The sequence below is a fragment of the Scyliorhinus torazame genome, chromosome 10 (assembly GCF_047496885.1).
Source record: "Scyliorhinus torazame isolate Kashiwa2021f chromosome 10, sScyTor2.1, whole genome shotgun sequence".
Classification (NCBI taxonomy): Eukaryota; Metazoa; Chordata; class Chondrichthyes; order Carcharhiniformes; family Scyliorhinidae; genus Scyliorhinus; species Scyliorhinus torazame.
Window position 1 is genome coordinate 130,184,341 of NC_092716.1, and position 6,875 is coordinate 130,191,215.

The window sequence follows — 6,875 nt, forward strand, 5'->3', positions numbered from 1 at the left end:
CTCCCGCCGGGAATGGACTTTTGGGCTCTTCAGAGGGGCTCCAATGGCAATTGTTCGACGGCTTCCAGTGTGGGAAGGTGACAGCAAGGACCCCCAACAGTATATAGATTGGACCAGGAGTGGAGCGGTTAAAAAAGTGATCCTGGTACAGCAGAAAGTGCGAGGGAGGAAAAGCAAGATGGCGGCGGGTGGAGACCAAGCAGCGTGGGCGCAGTAGTCGCAGGAGTTTCTTAAACGCTGCTTCGAGGAGCTGAGGACAGAAATGCTTGCGCCAATGAAGGCGCCGATTGAGAAGCTTGTGGAGACCCATAAGGCCCAAGGGGCGGCGATCCGGGAGGTGCCTCGGAGAACGAGGATGAGATCTTGGGCCTGGCGGTGAAGGTGGAGGCACACGAGGCGCTGCACAAGAGGTGGGCAGAAAAATTTGAGGACCTGGAGAATAGGTCGAGGAGGAAGAATCTTCGGATTCTGGGTCTCCCTGAAGGAGTGGAGGGGCCGATGCCGGGGCATATATGAGCATGATGCTCAATTCGCTGATGGGCGCGGGAGCTTTCCCAAGGCCCCTGGAGCTGGGTGGGGCTCATCGGGTCCTGGCAAGGAGACCCAAGGCCAACGAGCCGCCAAGGGCTGTAGTGGTGAGGTTTCACAGCTTTATGGACAGAGAGTGTGTCCTGAGATGGGCCAAAAAAGAGCGGAGCAGCAGGTGGGAGATCCGAATTTACCAGGACTGGAGTGCGAAGGTGGCTAAGAAGAGGGCTGGTTTTAACCGGGAGAAGGCCCGGTTAAACCATCGGAAGGAGGTGAAGTTCGGGATGCTGCAGCCAGCGTGATTGTGGGTCACGTTTCAAGATCGGCACCACTATTTTGTAACGCCTGATGAGGCATGGAACTTTATCCAGACTGAAAAGTTGGACTCAAACTGAGGGTTTGTCGTGGGGGGATGTTTACTGTGTTTACAGCGTTTGGGGAATGTGCTTTTTGTTTGGGTGCTGGGTGGGGATGGGTGAATGGATTTGATGTGGGGGCTGTGGGAGAGTGTGGGCGTCAGTGTTGGAGGGGCAGGGCCCGCGGAGGAAGAGGGGGGCGTGGAGGCCCGGGGATGGGGAGTTGGGGTAAGGCCGCAAAAAAGGAGCTGCGCCAGAGAGGGCGGGGCTGGCTCAGGAAAGCGCGGGCTTTTTTCCCGCGTTAGGGAAGGATGGGAGGGCTGGGGGGGTGCTGGAGAGGAGCGCACACTGACTGCCAAAGGGTGGAGGATTCTCACACTGGGGGGTTGATGGAATGGCGGGAGAGGCCGGGGTCAGCAGGAGTCAGCTGACTTACGTGAGTGTCATGGGGGGAGCAAAATGGCTAGATGAGGATCTAGCGGGGGGGGGGGGGGGGGGGGGGGGGAGAGAATGGGTTGCTGCTGCTGCATTGGCCAAAGGGGAGCTGGAAGTAGGAGTGGTAGTCGGGGCGGGAGTCCGCCACCTGGGGGACTGGAGGGTGCGGGAGGCGCGGGCACGTGGCTGGCCTAGAAAAGGAGATGGCTAGTCGGCAGGGGGGGTGCGAGTAGCCCCCCGATCTGGCTGATAACTTGGAATGTGAGGGGCCTGAACGGGCCGGTCAAGAGGGCCCGGGTGTTCGCGCACTTAAAGGGACTGAAGGCAGACGTGGTAATACTCCAGGAGACACATCTGAAGGTGGCAGATCAGGTTAGGCTGAGAAAGGGGTGGGTAGGGCAGGTCTTTCATTCACGGCTGGATGCGAAGAACAGAGGGGTTGCAATACTGGTGGGGAAGCGGGTGTCGTTCGAGGCACTGAATATTGTAGCGGATAATGGAGGTCAATACGTGATGGTGAGTGTTATGTTGCAGGGGGTGCGGGTGGTACTGGTAAACGTATATGCCCCGAATTGGGATGATGCCGGATTTATGAAACGCATGCTGGGTCGGATTCCGGATCTGGAGGCAGGAAGCTTGATAATGGGGGGACGACTTCAACACGGTGCTGGACCCAGCACTGGACCGTTCTAGGTCCAGGACGGGTAAGAGGCCGGCTGCGGCCAAGGTGCTTAGGGGGTTTATGGACCAGTTGGGGGAGTAGATCCATGGAGGTTTGCCAGACCGCAGGCCAGGGCATTTTCCTTCTTTTCCCACGTCCATAGAGGCTATTCCCAGATAGACTTTTTCATTTTGAGTAGGGCGCTAATCCCGAAAGTGGAGGGAACAGAATATTCGGCCATAGCCATCTCGGACCACGCCCCGCATTGGGTGGAGCTGGAGTTGGGGGAGGAGAGGGACCAGCGCCTGCTGTGGCGCCTCAATGTGGGACTGTTGGCGGATGAGGGATTGTGCGGGCGGGTGCGGGGGTGCATTGAAAGATACTTGGAGGCCAACGACAACGGGGAGGTGCAGGTGGGGGTAGTTTGGGAGGTGTTGAAGGCGGTCGCAGGGGAGAGCTAATCTCCATTAGGGTCCACAGGGAGAAGAGAGAGGGGAGGGAGAGGGAGAGGTTGGTGGGGGAGATTTTAAGGGTGGACAGGAGGTATGCAGAGGCCCCCGAGGAGGGGCTACTTAAGGAGCGACGGAACCTCCAGACGGAATTCGACCTGTTGACCACGGGGAAAGCAGAGGCACAGTGGAGGAAAGCGCAGGGGCGACGTATGAGTATGGGGAGAAGGCGATTCGGATGCTGGCACCTCAGCTTCGTAAGAGGGAGGCAGCGAGGGAGAATGGTGGAGTCAAGGATAGAGGGGGGAATGCGGTGCGGAGTGCGGTGAGAATAAACAAGGTATTTAGGGACTTCTATGGGAATCTGTACAGGTCTGAGCCCCCAGCGGGGGAGGAGGGGTTGCGACAATTCCTGGATCAGCTGAGGTTCCCGAGGGTGGAGGAGGAGGAGGTGGCTGGTTTGGGGGCGCCGATTGGGCTGGAGGAGCTTGTTAAAGGATTGGGGAGCATGTAGGCAGGGAAGGCCCCGGGGCCGGATGGGTTCCCGGTTGAATTTTACAGGAAATACGTGGACCTGCTGGGCCCGTTGCTAATGAGGACTTTTAATAAGGCGAGGGAGGGGGGGACCTTGCCCCCGACAATGTCTAGGGCGCTGATTTCTTTGATCTTGAAGCGGGACAAGGATCTATTGCAATGTGGGTCGTATAGACCGATCTCGCTCCTCAATGTTGACGCTAAATTGCTGGCGAAGGTGCTGGCTACGAGAATTGAGGACTGTGTCCCGGGGTTGATTCATGAGGACCAGACGGGATTTGTGAAGGGTAGGCAGCTAAATACAAATGTGCGGAGGCTCCTCAATGTGATTATGATGCCCTCGGTGGAGGGGGAAGCGGAGGTAGTGGCAGCTATGGACGCGGAGAAGGCCTTTTGAACGGGTGGAGTGGGAGTACCTTTGGGAAGTGTTGCGGAGGTTTGGGTTCGGGGAGAGGTTCATCAGTGGGTCAGGCTGCTATATAAAGCCCCGGTGGCGAGTGTGGCTACGAACCGGCGGAGGTCGGAGTACTTTCGGCTGTACCGTGGGACGAGGCAGGGGTGCCCCCTATCCCCCTTGTTGTTTGCACTGGCAATTGAGCTGCTGGCCATGGCACTGAGGCAATCTAGGAAATGGAGGGGATTGGTCCGGGGGGGGGGGGGGGGGGGAGAGGAACACCTGGTGTCGTTGTATGCCGATGACCTGTTGTTGTATGTTGCGGATCCAGTGGAGGGGATGGCGGAGGTCATGCGGATCCTTCGGGAGTTTGGGGACTTTTCAGGGTATAAACTCAACGTAGGGAAGAGTGAGCTCTTTGTGGTGCATTCAGGGGACCAGGGAAGGGGGATAGACGAGCTACCACTGAAGAGGGCGGAAAGGATCTTTCAGTACCTAGGGATCCAAGTAGCTAGGAGCTGGGGGGCCCTGCACAAGCTCAATTTGACGCGGTTGGTGGAGCAGATGGAGGAGGATTTTAAAAGATGGGATATGTTGCCATTCTCACAAAGGATGCAGTCGGTCAAAATGACGGACCTTCCGATGTTCCTCTTTGTGTTCCAGTGCCTTCCCATTTTGATCCCCAAGGCCTTTTTCAAACGGGTAAGCAGGAGCATCATGGGATTTGTGTGGGCGAATAAGACCCCGAGGGCGGAGAGAGTGTTTCTGGAGCGTAGCAGGGACAGGGGGTGGGGGTGGGGGGCTGGCGCTGCCGAATGTGTGTGGCTATTATTGGGCTGCCAATGTGGCGATGATCCGTAAGTGGGTAATGGAGGGAGAGGGGGCGGCGTGGACGAGGCTAGAGATGGCGTCCTGTGTGGGCATGAGCCTGAGGGCGCTGGTGCCGGCACCGCTGCCGCTCTCGCCGACAAGGTACACCACGAGTCAGGTGGTGGCGGCGACGCTGAAGATCTGGGGGCAGTGGAGGCGACACAGGGGCGAGGTGGGAGCCTCGGTTTGGTCACCGATTCGGGAGAATCATTGGTTCGTCCCGGGAAGGATGGATGGGGGGGTTTCAGAGCTGGCTTAGAATTCGGGATTAGCAGAATGGGGGAATGCAGGGATTAGAAGAATGGGGGACCTGTTCATCGATGGGACGTTTGCGAGCCTAGGGGCGCTGGAGGAGAAGTTTGGGCTACCCCCGGGAAACATGCAAGTGAGGGCGTTTGTGAGGCGACAGGTGAGGGAATTCCCGCTGCTCCCGGCACAGGGGATTCAGGACAGGGTGATTTCGGGTGTATGGGTTGAAGAAGGCAAGGTTTCGGCGATTTACCAGGAGCTGAAGGAAGAGGAGGAGGCCTCGGTGGAGGAGTTAAAGGGCAAGTGGGAGGAGGAGCTTGGGGAGGAGATAGATGAGGGTCTGTGGGCTGATGCCCTGAGTAGGGTTAATTCTTCCTCCTATTGCGCCAGGCTCAGCCTAATACAGTTCAAAGTTACTCACAGAGTGCATATGACAAGGGCGAGGTTAAGTAGGTTCTTTGGAATGGAGGACAGATGTGGGAGGTGCTCGGAGAGCCCGGCAAATCACGTCCATATGTTCTGGTCGTGCCCGGCGCTGGATGGGGTTTGGAGGGGTTTTGCGAGGACTATGTCCAAGGTGGTGAAAGCCCGGGTCAAGCCGAGCTGGGAATTGGCATTATTTGGGGTATCGGACGAGCCGGGAGTGCAGGAGGCGAAAGAGGCCGGTTTTCTGGCCTTTGCGTCCCTGGTAGCCCGGCGGAGGATTTTGCTACTATGGAAAGATGCGAAGCCCCCTAGTGCGGAAGCTTGGATCAATGACATGGCAGGGTTCATCAAGCTGGAGAGGATAAAGTTTGCCTTGCGAGGGCCTGTGCAAGGGTTCCTCAGGCAGTGGCAACCGTTCCGAGATTATCTCGCGGAGCGTTAGGAGGAGGTCAGCAGCAGCAGCCCAGGCGCGGGGGGGGGGGTTCTTTTGGGGTGGTGTTTGGGTGAAGGTGGGTTTTGTCCCTATTTTGTGCTTTTAAATGTTATATGGGGGAGTTATTGTATATGGGGGAAACCCAATGTATAATTTCTGATTGTTGTGTTTTTGTTTATTTTTTCTTGTTGGGGGGGGAGGGGGGGTTTGTTGAAAATTTGTTGGAAAATTTGAATAAATATATTTAAAAAACAAAACAAAATGCCTGCCAAGGTGAGCGTCTCCACTGGCGGAGGAGGCAGGTGATGGATGTGACGCCTCTTCGATGGTGTGATGAATGTAGGAATTTCAGAGATGTTGTATATGTACATGTTGTATATGTACTTGGTGCAGTAAGAGTTAAAAGTCTAGGTGTGAGGGTGTGTGACTGCTGCAGTAGTGTTTTTAAAGAATCCTGGCTTGAAAGGTTTTCGGAGTCAGAGGTGCAACTGAGGCATCATAAAAGCTTGGGCTAATGGAGTTTTGTTTGGATTAAGAGGGTTCCCTGTGGAGTTAGTTTGTGTTTCAGCTTGGTAGGATGATGTAATTAATGGGAGGAACTAAGATACAAGACATTATTCAGACAAGCAGTTCAGTTGAGTTTTAGATTGGGATGTGAGCAGAAGTCAAGCATCTGCTCTCACTGCAGTTCAGTTAAAGATATGTCTATGGGAAGGTTTGCAGTGGTCTTTCCAAGCAGTTCAGAATTGTGTGATTGGAAGGTGAGCTGAAACAAGCTGAGAAGCAGTGTCTGAAGAAATACAGCCAGAGTTTCTGCATGGTTCTGACAGGGTTCAGGTCTTTTCTTTAAAGCAGTGTCACAAAGATCTCTGTAAAGCAAGTATGTCTGGGTCTGCTAATTGTGAACATAGAACATAGAACGTATAGTGCAGAAGGAGGCTATATGGCCCATCGAGTCTGCACCGACCCACTTAAGCACTCACTTCCACCCTATCCCCATAACACAATAACCCCTCCTAACCTTTTTGGTCACTAAGGGCATTTTATCATGGCCAATCCACCTAACCTGCACGTCTTTGGACTGTGGGAGGAAACCGGAGCACCCGGAGGAAACCAACGCAGACACGGGGAGAACGTGCAGACTCCGCACAGACAGTGACCCAGCGGGGAATCGGACCTGGGACCCTGGCGCTGTGAAGCCACAGTGTTATCCACTTGTGCTACCGTGTTTGTATTAGAAAGTGGATTGGGAGCAGAGATGGTTTTGTTGTTTGAGTGGGAATAAAGATAGTAGTTAAGGGTTATTATGTCATTGTATTGATTAGCATTGTTTCGGGGTAGTTGTAAGCTATTTTCTGTGTGATGTTAAAGATATTTTAATACTGTGCTAATAATAATGTTTGTTTTAATATATCATATTCCTATTTCTTTGTGAAATTACTCCTGGAGTGAGGTATCCTTTCCTCACAGTCTCACAAAATTAAAATTAAATATTGGGGTTTCTGTCCAGTATCCTGGTCACTGTTGGGGTCTGGTCTGG